The sequence below is a fragment of the Tenrec ecaudatus genome, chromosome 15 (assembly GCF_050624435.1).
Source record: "Tenrec ecaudatus isolate mTenEca1 chromosome 15, mTenEca1.hap1, whole genome shotgun sequence".
NCBI classification, from domain to species: domain Eukaryota; kingdom Metazoa; phylum Chordata; class Mammalia; order Afrosoricida; family Tenrecidae; genus Tenrec; species Tenrec ecaudatus.
Genome location: NC_134544.1, coordinates 28509349 through 28522940, shown reverse-complemented (window position 1 = coordinate 28522940; position 13592 = coordinate 28509349). Strand labels below are relative to the sequence as shown.

The 13592-nt window shown below is 44.1% G+C and overlaps 2 non-coding genes across 2 annotated transcripts; both read left to right on the top strand.

Annotated features, from left to right (window-relative positions):
• The first annotated feature begins 8837 nt into the window (after positions 1-8837).
• On the top strand, positions 8838-8944 carry LOC142428346 (U6 spliceosomal RNA). Its single transcript, XR_012780267.1, has one exon. It is a non-coding gene; the product is annotated as a U6 spliceosomal RNA (small nuclear RNA).
• A 727-nt stretch (positions 8945-9671) lies between these two features.
• Positions 9672-9833, top strand: LOC142428222 (U1 spliceosomal RNA). The gene has a single exon (XR_012780180.1). It is a non-coding gene; the product is annotated as a U1 spliceosomal RNA (small nuclear RNA).
• Positions 9834-13592: the final 3759 nt, after the last annotated feature.

The following is a 13592-nucleotide window of genomic DNA, read 5'->3' as shown; positions in this document are numbered from 1 at the left end:
TATGTCATGTAAGCGTACGGGGCCAGTGCTTATTTATAGGAACATTTGCTCCCACAGGTATTTTACGTATTTGTATTGCTCGAAACCCAGCTTTGCCATGGGGTTGGAAACGGGACTGCTCCACGGGGTTTCTGAGGCTGTCAATCTCTGTGGATGCAGGCGGCCTCATGTTTCTCTTGTAGAGCGCTGTTGGCTTTGAATCTCCAACCTTTCGGTTAGCAGCCTACCCCTTAACCCACCACGCCGCAGGCTTTTGTTTCTCATTCGTTAACTCCTCCATCAGTATCCTAGGTCATCTCTCTTTGTGGCTTGTGGTATTTTCTGCGTATCTGCAGTACTTCCTTTAGTGGGGATGCGTTTGCAGTATATCTTCCCCTTTTTCATTCTCGCTCTGATTTTATCTAAAAATGATTATACTTCCAGTCAGTTCTTAAACAGAGCTTCCGGTGATAGAATTCTAAGTTGAGTATTATTTTCTTTCAGTGCACTGACAAGATTAATCTATTGTGTTCTCAATTTCATTATTGCACTAAGAAGGGAGCCATCATTCTACCTGTCATATATATATATATATATATATATATATATATATATATATATATATATATATATATATATTTTGTAGGTGAGCTCTCTCTTCTTCCTGCCTATTTTAAATGTTTTCTCTGTGTGTGGTGTTTTTCATATTTACTGTGATATATCTTAGATTCATTTATCCTGCTTAAATTTAAAAAATTATGTTTGACTTGGAGAATTGATGTTTTTCAACATTTCTAAAAAAGTTCCAGCCATTATCTCTTCAAATTTCACCTCTTCCATAATATCTCTGATGCCTATTTCAGGAATTCTGATTAGCTAAATGGAAAGCCTTCTGTCTGTCCTACATGTCTTGTGAACTACCTTTTATAGTTTCCTTTTAAAAAAAATTCTGTCCTGATTAATTTCATTAGATCTATCCTTCAGTTCACCAATTCTTTCTTCAACTTTATCTATTATATCACCAACCCATTAACATTTTCCACTTAAATTATGTAAATATCTTATTTCTGGAATATCTGTCCGATTCTTCCAAATATGTTTGGGTGTGCTTAGTCTTTTATTGTTAGCATAGATTCCCACATTTCTTTTTTTTACTTCACAGTCATAATTGATATACCTAAAAATATGGTAAATAATATAATTATCTGAAGCCTTTGCTCGTTTGTTTTTGCTTGTTCTCCCTCGTAGTGTCTTGGTTCATCATCAGATTTTTTTACTGTGAGTTGCTCATTCTATTTGGAACTTTTTCTGTGGGACTTCTCATGAAGTTGTAATCCTTCAGAAAGGGCTCATGTTTCTTCTGCTAACCACCTTGGGCACTGTTGCTTGCCGGGCTCCTATTGGACCACAAAAACTCAAAATCACTGCCAGGGAGGTGATTCTGACTCAGAGGGACCCCACAGGACAGGGTAGAGCTGCCTTGTGGGATTCTGAGACTGCAATGCTTTATAGGAGTAGAAAGCCTCATCTCTCTCTCAAGGAGGGGCTGATGGTTCTGCGTGGCTGATCTTGCAGCACTGATTTAGACCAAAATACTGTGAAGGCCTTGTAAATACACATTCTGATGGAAATACTTTTTCCTACCTTTGGACATATTGTGAGAGAGACCAGTCCCTGGAGAAGGATATCATGCTTGGCCAAGTGGAGGGCCCGTGAAAAAGGGGAAGCCCCTCCACAGGATGGACGGAGACAGTGGCTGCAAACATGGGCCCAGACCTAGGAAGACCTGGGAGGCTGGTGGCACAGGACTGGGCAGCGTTCCCTGAGGTTGTGCATAGCGGGTCACCATGAGCTGGAACCAACTCGATGACAGCTGGCAGCAACAAACGCCACCCCCGTGCTAAGGATGAAATAGAAAAGTGTTCTTTTTTCAAAAACGAAAATATCTTCTTGTGCTTTTGTGAAGTTTGCACACATCGATGTCATGTCCATTTCTACATCGTTGGTTCAGTGACATTCCTTACCTTGTTCTCAATGCTTCCACTTTCCCAGAATTTCTGTTCCGGTGGTTCCATTTCCAGAATCTGCTGCCTTTGCTTTTGAGGTCATGTCGACCAGTTGGCCTCACAGAGATGATTTAGAAAAGGAATATAGTTTTCATGAGTATGGTTTATTTTATGAGCCAGTCTGTCACTAAACTCAAAGACGACCTAGGGAAGAGTTTTGCTTTGAGATTTAAAGAGTGACAGCCCTTCACTCTCCACTGGTCTAGCAAGTTTCAATTCTAACAGACTTGAGTTCTGTTACACATCTGTCCCCATTCTATTATGATCTTTCTCGTTTATCTCGGATCACGATGGTCAGTAGTGGCTACTGGGCACCATCTAGCCCTCCTGGTCTCAGAGAGATAAGGCCGTATTCATGAGTAGAACTACTCATGCCTAGCTTCCTCTGAGTCTGTGGTTCCCGTCTTCCCCTTTTAGTCTCTTTTAGTAATACCTTCCACTACCTCTTCCCAGCTCTTGGTAACCACCAGTGATGGCTAGCTTTAATATGTATCCCTAGTCTTATTTTCCTATAGTAGTGGGCATGTTTTCTTTTTCTTTTTCTTTCCTCTCTTTAACTTGTTACGGTGAATTCGGTGAAGGGCTGACAGAGCAGCTCAGTTTGCCACTCCCCAATCCCTACACAGTTTGTTTCATTGCAGTGAGTGCAATCCCCACCACATAGCACCGCTGATCCTACTTCTCCTCCTTGTTTTGTATTTGCATTCCTCCTTTTCCTCTAACTCTTCGGAATTTTGTTTCTGGGTAAGCACTGGCCTTTTAATCTCAAATGGTTGATTGTTCTTAGGTGTGCACACCTCACAAGTGTTATTATTCCCTATAATTCATTTCCAGACCTGAGAGGTGACCATGGGCCACAGTCTGGGGGTTTCTGCCAGTCTCTATACAACCAGTAAACCTGGTATCCTTTTCTGATTTTGAGTTTTGTTTCACCTTTTGTATCCAGACCTTCTGATGTGATTCCTTTCAAAGTGGTTGGTAGTGGGTACCGGGCACCATCTAGTTCTTCTGGCCTCAGGGTCTTGGACACTGATGCTCACATGATCCATTAGTTCACTGGACTAATTGTGTCCATGGGACTTTGATTTTCATCGTTTTTCATTCTTCTGGGCTGGGAGAGACCAATGGCTGCACCTTACATGGCTGCTCATGAGCTTTTAAGTCTAGTCGCTACTCCAGAAAGTAGAATGTAGAACAGTGTCTTTGTTGACTATGTTAAGTGGGTGAGTTTTCTTGTTGATTGTTTCTGAGTAGATTTATTTATCATCTGCCCTTTTAACAGTGTGTTTGTTATCCCATCTTTAGGTCAAGTTCCCCAGTTGGACTCCCTCCTTTCCATCCAAATGAAAACTCAGGGTCTTAAGGGTTCAGCAGAGACGTTCAAAGCAGAGCCTTTCTTGGCCCTTGCTTCCAAAATCACAAATAAAACTCACTGCCACTGAGTTGACTCTGACTCATAGTCACCCTACAGGGCAGAGTAGAACTGTCCCTTTGGACTTTGCTAGAGAAGAAAGCCTCCTCTTTTCCTGTTGAAGTCACTGGTGGTTTTGAACCACTGACTTTGAGGTTAGAAGTACAGCACACACCCACCATGACACCAGGGCTCATGGCCCTTGCCTAATCCCCTGGAATTCTTGCTTTTACTTCATTTTTGGTTATTGTGTTTCTTTTCTCCACCCTCCCCACTTTTTTGGTAAGAGTGGTTATCGTATTTCTTCTGATTGTACCAGATCAGTAGTGCACCCAAAACTATGATTTTTACAGTTCGCCCAGAATTTTAGATGTTTTTATGTAAGGGAAGAGGTCTGGAGGTATTTGGTCTGCTTCCTGCCAAAAACCAGAATGCTGGCAAGTGCATCTTGTAAGAGTCGTTTGTGCACCTGTTCTAATATCATATAAATGGATGGTAAGGGGAAGATATTCACATTCTGAGCAGGATGCCACCCCGCCCCTACCTGTTATCTCCTCCTCACTCTCACTTACCTGCCTAATCAAATCAGGAGCATCCCAGAGGAGTCAACTGGGTTTGGCTGTCATCTGAAGTTACATACGAGGGGGCTTCAGAAAGTGCCTGTGTGAAAATCCACTTTCCTTTCCTTTCATTTTTTCCATGAATTTTTTGAAGTCCCTCATATTATACGCATATGCTGTACCACTTCTTCTTGTGAACCTTGCCAAGCCTTGGCACTTGGGGTGGGTCAGTAAAAACAGACTTTTCCCAGAATGCTCAGCTGAGCCCATGCTAATATTTATCAGTGAGGTAGAAAGGAAAGGGATGGAATGTGAGGAGGCAGGTCCAGAAGGAGCCCTAGTGATGTAGGGGGTATGCGTTGGTCAGCTGAGGGCAAGGCCAGGGGTTTGGCACCACCGTGTGAGAAAGATGAAGCTTTCCACTCCCCAGAGAATCACAGTCTCAGACACCCACAGGGCCACTTCTGCCCTGTCCAGCACGGTTGGTATGTGTCAGAACCGAGTCGATGGCAGTGGGGTGTTTGGTTCGGAAGGTCCAGAAAAGGGAAATGGCTTGCCAGTTTCACAGAACTCAAATCAGACACTCGTGGGGACAATGTTCTCTCCATCATGCCATTTCCCCTCTTTCTTTTGCAGCTAAACCAAAAAGGAGCAGATGGGGACTCATCGATTTAAGAAGGAAAGTTTTGGGAGAGTCAAAATTTTTCATTATCTTTGATTACTCTGTCTCCATGGTCCACTGTCCCACAGAGTAGCAGTTGAGGAAAATAGACAGATAGACAGACAGACGAAACTTGCGGCTTGATGTTCTGATGTTTAAAGAACACGGACCATTTTGCTGGGAAATCTCCGACTTGCCAGTCTGTGGGAGCTGACCAGATGGTTTGACCCTTAGCTGGCAGAAAGGAGGTGACAACCAGTGTTTCCATCCCCACCTGTCAGTCAATTTTTCAATGAATTTCTGCCCCATTTCAGAGGGAATGACAATGCTATTAATGTCCTTTCTCGCAATTTGAAAACACAGACAAACATGGCTTAGCATGAAATCCTCGGTGATTGAAACTATCATTAGACACAAGCTCCTCGTCTTCCCACTGCCATTTCCAAGGATTCCGACAAGTTCCATTTGAGCGCTGCACGTACAGGGTTGGCTGGATCCCACAATGGGGTGTGTGTGTGTGTGCGTGTGTGTGCGTGTGCACGTGTGTGTGTGTGTGTGTGTGTTGGCTACAGGATTCCCTACTTGCTGAGGGAGGAGAAGGGAGAGGCAGCAGGCAGGTGTCATTTAGTCACCTGCATTTGAAATGGAAACAAGCCTCTCACAGGATCTGTTTCAGGTACCGCTCCCATTCTCTGCCTCCCAAACCGCCTCCGGCTGTGTGCACGCAGTGCCAAGAGCTGTCCTGCGATGAGAATGACTCGCCAGGATGGTCATCCGAGCCACGCAGACAGACGATCACAGCAGCAGGAGAAGCACAACCCGGAATTCAGTTGTTGGACAGAATTCAACACTTTTTTTTTTTTAAGGAGGAAAAAGAAAGGCCAGGAAAATCTCATCTTTGTTTCTGATTTTTCTTTTTTTCTTAAAGAATACTTTGAGGGAAAATCAGATTCTTTGGCTTTAAAAAATGATGCCTAAGGAGGTTAAAAAAACAAACAAACCAAGGTGTCACCCAGGCCCCCTTTCTTCATTTTCAAGGACCATTTGCATGTAGGGTCTCATTTGCATGTAGGGAGATTCAAAACAGCTGAAGTTGTGCACATCTAATTGGATGGAATTCGAGTCCTGCCCTGAAGCAATCAAAGCAAAAGCAGGGCCCAGAAACATGATGAAGTGCTCTTCGAGGGACAAAGGTTTGAAATTGCTGCTCTGAGCACATACAAGAGATTCCTGCCTTGGCCTTCAAGGCCACCCCACCAACGCAGTGCCGACTCAACACCTTTTTCAGTTTTTAGGAGGCAGCGATGCACAAATGAGCATAGGTGCAGTGATAAACATCACAAGGGATAATTTCAGCTGGTGCCAAAACTCATGACCTGATTGTATTTGACTCCCTTGGAAAACATAGGACAATAGACAAGACGTAGGCATCTACCCGGCTGAAGCCCCCAGCACATGTGGTTCCTGCCTTCCTTGCCTGTCTCCTGTCGATACCACTCCAGAGCATGCCTAAGGTGTCAGGCTTCAGGCACCGGTGCCTCTCCGTGCAGGCTGGACGTGTGGGGGACTTGCGGCCCATGGGAACAGCGCCCTGGTGCTTTTGTTCCTCAGGTGGGACAACTCTGTAGTGCTCATTTCACTGTGTCTCCCAGAATGCCGCAGCGTGACTGGGCTTCGGTTGTCCACAGAGGTCACCTGACTGAGACCATGCCTACGGTTGATGTGCTTCCTTTCCCTGTCTTGTGCTCCTATTTCCCTTGCAGTGCTTCCGGGGATCACCCCAGATAAAATAGTTGCATTCCAATTCTATCCAGTCTATTCTGGGGGACTCCAACCAAGACAACAGGGCACATGTACTCTGTTAATGGAAAATTATTTGTAACATCGGTACTTTATCCTACTGATTTGGCCATAGGTTCAAACACGATAAAGCTGAGTGCTCAGGAACCACTGCTCCAATGGTGTATTTCACAGCAAAGGAAAGGAAATCACAGGTTGGTACAGAAATGGAGCAAACTGGCAGTGGTCCTGCCGTCCAAGCTGGAACAATCCAGCCTTGATTGCTCATCACTGTGGTTGTTCATCACCTCCCATGTTCAGCGAAGTATTCCTAGTTTCAGGATAGTAGCATGGGAAAGAATGGATTCCCATCCTCCTCTACCAGGCAGGGATTTAACTTACCCAACATCCCTCTAGTTTCCTTTCCCTCTAAGTTCCTGTGAGCCACATCTTCTTGGACTTGGCTGATCTTGGGGTGTTTCCATTTTCCTTGTATTCATTTGGTGAATATTTGTTGAGTACTGAGCCGGAAGCTGACATTGTGCGAGGTATAGGGAATTCCACAGGAGCTCACAGTCCCAGCTCTCACAGAGGTTACGGTCTAGGGCAGCAGTTGCGACCCTTTTGGGGGTTGAACGACCCTTGCACAGGGGTTGCCCAATTCATAACATTAGCAACATTACAGCTATGAAGTAACAGTGAAAATAATTTTAAGGTTGGGGGTGCTCCACAACATGAGGAACTGTACTAAAGGGTCACGGCATTAGGAAGGTTGAGAACCGCTGAAGGAACAAGGAAGCAGATGGTATAAAAAAACAAACGAAAAAGTACAAATTCTAATACAGAAAGCTCAGGGGAGGGCAAATGACCCAGATGAAAGGTTTTCCGAAGCCTTCCAGGAAGAAGTGGTATGTCAACCAAGATCAGAAGTTGAGGAGGAAAGATGGTTGGGAGGGGAGGTCTAGGTAAAGAAGAAGGCTAATTGGAAAGCACATAAGAGAGACAGCGGTTTAGTCTGACAAGCTTAGGGAGCGAGGATGAGCAGATGAGACCTGGGAGGAATACAGGGGCCGTGTAAGGGTCTGTGATAGTAAGGCTCTAGGTCCAGTTGGTTTAGCCAAGAATATCAGTGGTTTGGCAATTAACACCTAGTGATCCTTCAATGACCTATCCTAATAAAATGTAATCACAGCCAATTAGTTGTTAGCCTCTGTAATAGGATAAGATTAGGGTGGAATAAAAACACCCTTAATCAGGTCCCAGTCCCAATACAATTGAAAGGAGGTTTTCTTACGGGGGTGTGTCCTGCTTCCAATATAAGTAGATGATGTGGGAAAGCTTGCTTTGCTTTTTGCTAGGTCTGGATCCTTCACCTGGTTCTTCAACCTCCAGTTCTTGGGACTTCAGTCAATTACTTGTCACATGGACTGGTGTCCCTGGGAGGCACCAGTAGTCTGCCATCTACCCTATCCCCTTGGATTCATTTACCTCCATCACAAGCCGGGCCTGAATGACCTTGGGCTCATTTGCCTCTGAAGCCAACCAGTGGTGTTCCTGCCAATCTTGGCTTTCTCAGTCCTTTCAACTAGTTGAGTCAGGTGAAGCCTCCAGCCTGACATCTGACCCAAAGACTTGGAACCTGCCTGGATTCAGACTGGCCTTCTACGACTGTGTGAGCTGTTTTCTTGATAGAAATCTCTTTCTCTCCATACAAATGTAAGTGTCACTGATTTTGCTTCTTTAGAAAACCCATCCTCAGATAGCATACAAAGAGACTGGATACCATCCAGAGGACAATGGAGAGTCAGCCAGATATTACAACTAAAGGAGTGACGAGATCAAGTTGCATCTTAGAGAGGCTGTCTTGGTGCTCTGTGGGGAATAGACTGGCAGGAGGCATTCTTGGAGGCTGAGGCTTGATAGGTAGGCCAGGCTTGACAGCGACCTGAAGTCGAGTCCTTGCAGGTGGAGAGAAGTAGGTGACAGAAGAAATAATAGGGAGTCAGTGTCCAGAAGAATTGTCCATGAACTCTCTTATAAGCAGTAGGAGTCCTTTCATTTCTTTTTACATTTGCAACTTATTTGTTGAAGAAGTTGGGTTGTTTGTCTTATAGGGTTTTTCATAATTTGGATTTTTCTAACTGTATCTCTGTGGTGTTGTTTAACTTTCCTTTATCCACTATATTGCCTATAGAGTGGTAATCAAATCTAGAGGCGAGATCAGATTCAAATTTATTTTTTTGGTAAGAATACTTCATACGAGATATATTTCTGCTGGAACTTTTTAATCAAGGAGTCCTGAAGATGAAGAGTTTAAGGATGGTAAGGGAGGCAATTTTGGGAGGTGTTTTGATAATATTATCACTATAATAAGAAATTGTGTGCTCGCTTCGGCAGCACATACACTAACATTGGAATGATACAGAGAATATTAGCATGGCCCCTGCACAAGGACGGCATGCAAATTTGTAAAGCATTCCATATTTTTGTAAGAGCCCCCAATAGAAGTATATAAAAAAGTAGGAAATTGTGACACACACATACAGAAGCAGTAAGCATGTCAGTTTAGACTTGCTTCTGTTATACTTAAAGCTTTTAACTTTCACCTCTCTCTGTTGTTTTTCAGCCTGTATATGGCAATTGCATCAGTTGCATTTAATACAGAGTATATTTGCTCTTGAGGGGCCCTGGTGCTGTAGTGAGTTACATGCTGGGTTGCTCACCACAAGGTCAGCAGTATAAAGCCACCAACTGCTTGGAGGGAGAAAGACAAAACCTTCTGCTCCTGTGAAGAGTTATAGTCTCAGAAACACACGGGGGCTGTTGTATCCCATCCTATACTATAGGGTCACTCTGAGTCAGAATCAACTTGATGGTGGTGCAGTGAGGTAATATATATATTCTTAGACGTCTATGACTACTGTGAATTGTTTTTATTAGTCAGTGTTTAGATTCTAATTATTGCAGGTACAGTAAGTTTTAATATTGTTTAGAGTGCATTGTTTCTTTACTGACTTCTGGGGTTTCCAACACTAGTGATGGATTTCAGTGTATCAGTATTCATTAGAAGAGGACACTTGGAGGACTTCCGGGAAGATGGTGACTGAGTAACGTATACCAAAGGGACTCCGCAGAAATCAGCACAGGAGAGTTACCGAGAGGGAAATTCAACACTGCCAGATTGCAGGACGAGCATCATAAAGATAACTAGGCACATGCTTACCTGGCAGGGGAGACACCATGAGCACAAAGGTAGTTTTCCCAGGGCGAGGCTTATCCATTGTACTCTGGATGTCCTGACCCCTGCGATTTCCCCAAATTTGGGAAACTCGACTGCATAATTTGTGGTAGTGGTGTGGGGGGGGGGGGCGACATTCGCGCTCTGCTCTGAAGAAAGAAAGGGGAAAAAAAGATAAGTAGGCACAAATCCACTAGGTTTTGAGGAGCTGGGAACTTTTGGCTTACCACAGTGGAGGCCAGCTAAGGTTTGACCTTAGCCCCACCACTGTCTCGGCCGGAGCCAGGATCCTGGAGCCGGTGCAGGGGTTTTATCTCAACACAGCCACAGCTTGCTGCAGGAATTAGACCCTTCCAGTCCCAATTAGGGATTGGGGCTCAGCTATATTGTTACTTTTGTTTCTCTCTCTTCTCTCACTTCCACCACAGTTTCAGTGGGCTTAGTTTCCCCCCCTCTTTTTCTTTTCTTTCTTTTTCTCTTCCCTTTTCCCTCACACACCACCTCTGACCTCCAGCTTACTCCCTTAGCTTAGGGCATTTATGCCTGTCCTCCACCCAGCTGGGAGATCTCCACTCTCTGCAGCTTAACCTGAGGCTGGGGAAAGCCCACCCACACTCCACCATGGGAATTCCCACCCATCTTCTTGGGGAAATCCTGCCTGCATGGCTGGGGGAGCACCTACCTGTCCTCTGTCCCATGTGACTGAGGGAACTTCTCCCCACCTGCCATAGTGCCTCACACAGCCTAAGGCATCTTGGGCAACACTCATCAATGCCCCATGTTGCTGTGTGAACCTCTGCCTAATTTCTTCAGTGATCTACTTGACCAGGGCAATTCTGCCCACCATTCGCTGTGCTCTATACCAAAGCAGGCAACCCACAAACCTGTGTCACTCCTGTTGCAGTGGGCACCCCTGAACAGCCTCTGTGGTGTCCCAAGCTGCTGTGGGCCACACCAGCATGGCTTCTTGTTAGATCACCAAGTTTAGCACCAGCCTCGCGAGTCCCAACCACCGAACCAACATCCCCTGAGAGGACCATCCAACTTGCCCTCCAAATAACAGAATACTGCTTGACTAGGTAAAGAGTGAAGTCACAATAAGATTAAGCGATAGGAAAATTCCATAGTGCAATTACCCAGTTTCCCCGAAAGTAAGACATCCTCGAAAATAAGACCCACTTACAGTTTTGCCTCTCGCTGACATATAAGGCATCCCCCCAAAAACAAGACATTCCTGAAAATAAGGTCCCCCTGAAGCTACCATAACTCTGGACCTTGGACCATAGCAGCGGGCACCACCGCATAGCTCACTGTTGGCCACAGTGCAGCCAGAGCAGACAGGAAGTGGGAGGTCTATTTTAATAAAACAATAAACAATAAATGTGTACTGTATTCTTCATGGAAAAATAAGACATCCCCTGAAAATAAGATCTAGTGCATCTTTGGGAGAAAAAAATCAATATAAGACAGTCATATTTTTGGGGAAACGATAGTGCAGGCAGTTCGAAGAAACATTCCTATGAGTCTCCCAGAGAGAGCCAGTGCTCTTTGGCTTCCTGGAAAATGGCACCTGGCTCCTCTAAAACAACACAACTCAAACTGCAACCACCCTCAATGACCTCAATGAAATAACAGGAGAAACAAAGGCAATGACAGAAGATGTCCTGAACCTCACTATGTGCATAGAAGAAGCAGACATAGATCTGCTACAGAAAGAAAATTTCAGAATGTTGCTTGGAGTCATACAGAATATGAGAGAAACAATAGAGAAAAAGGATGAAATGAAAGAGGAGATAAGGGCCATAACCAAAGGGAAATACAGGAGCTGAGGGACGAGATAACAAAAACAATTAGCAGACTCACAGACTTCACCAACTGACTGGAGGGTGCAGAGAACCACACCAGTAACCTAGAGGACAGCCAAGCAAACAAAAGTGAACAAAAATATAATAAGATCATCAGAGAAGCTGAAGAAAACCTAAGAGCTACGTCTGATGCTAAGAAGAAGAACATCAGAATAATTGGATTACAGGAGGAAGACACAATAAAAAAGTCATCTGCAAAATAGTGAGAGGATTCTTGGAGGAAAACTGCCCCAGCTTAATGAGTGAAAATCAGGCAACCATTCAAGAGGCTGAAAGAATACCAGCTAGACTGAATCCCCAGAAGTCACCAGGCACAAAATAGTTAAACTATCCAACTTTGAGGAAAAGGAGAAAACCATACATGTGGGTCGGGAAACAAAAACAATCACATATAAATTTCCCAAATAAGAATATGCTTAGACACCGGCCAGTGCGATCACGAGGTGCCCAAGGGACCAGGTATAAGGCATCATGCAAAAAAAAAAAAGATATAAGTGTGTGTATGCATGTGTATATATGTGTATATGTATATATGTATGTATATATATGTGTATATATATATATCATATTAAATGAAGGGGGAAGTGCAGAGTGGAGACCCAAGGCCCAGGTGTCGACCAGTGGAGATCCCCTCATAGAGGGGTTTAGGAGAGGAGATGGGTTAATTAGAGTGTGAGGTAGTATCGATGAAGAACACAGCTTTCCCCCGGATCCTGGATGCTTCCTCCCCCCAACTACCATGACCTGAATTCTACCTTGCAGGGCTGGATAGGACAGAGGCTGTACACTGGTGCATATGAGGGTTGGAGGTACAGGGAATCCAGAGTGGATGATACCTTCAGGACCAAGGGTGTGAGGGACGATGCTGGGAGAGTGGAGGGTGAGTGGGTTGGAAAGGGGGAACTGATTGCAGGGATCCGCGTGTGACCTCTTCCCTGGGGGAGGGACAGCAGAGGGGGTGGGAAGGGAGACTCCGGATAGGGCAAGATATGACAAAATAACGATGTATAAATTACCAGGGGCATATGAGGGGGGGGGAATGGGGAGGGAGGGGGGGGGAAAGAGGACCTGATGCAGGGGGCTTGGGAGGAGAGCAAATGCCTTGAGAATGATTGGGGCAGGGAATGTATGGATGTGCTTTATACAATTGATGTATGTATATGTATGGATTGTGGTAGGAGTTGTATGAGTCCCTAATAAAATGTAAAAGAAGAAAAGAGAAAAAAATGATTAGGGCAAAGATTGTACAGATGTGCTTTATACAATTGATGTATGTATATGCATGAACTGTGAGGAGAATTGTATGAGCCCCAATAAATTGTTAAAATTAAAAAAAAAAAACAAAGGGAAAAAAATTTATAAATGATCAATGGTTCATGAGGGAGGGGAGCGGGTAGGGAGGGTGGAAATGAGGAGCTGATAACAAGGGCTCAATTTGTAAGAAAATATTTTGAAAATAATGATGGCAACTAATTTATGAATGTGCTTGACACAATGGATGGATGTATGAATTGTGATAGGAGTTATACGAGCCCCCAATAAAATGATTTTCAAAAGAAAAAAAAAAGAATATGCTTAGACCTATCAGTGGACACTATGAAGGAAAGGAGAGAGTGGAGTAACATATTCCATAAATTGAAGGAAAATAATGCAAACCCAGAACACTCTATCTAGAAAATTATCTATCAAATAGATAGAGAAGAGTCTTCCCAGACAAGGAACAACTCAAAGAATACATTAAAAGAAACCCAGCCCGACAAGTGAACAACTAGTGATCTAAATCAGTGGTGAGGAGGGTGTAGGAGGCCTGGTAGGGCATGACCAAGGGTAATGTAACCAAGCGGAATTACAGAAACCCCAATGAAGGCTGAAAATGATCGTGAGACAGAGGAAAGTAAAAGGAAATAGAGGAAAGAGCTAGGAGGCAAAGGGCAGTTATAGAGGCCTAAATAAAGGCATATACATATGTAAGTATATTTATATATGAGGATATGGAAATACATCTATGTGCATATATGTATAGATTTAATATT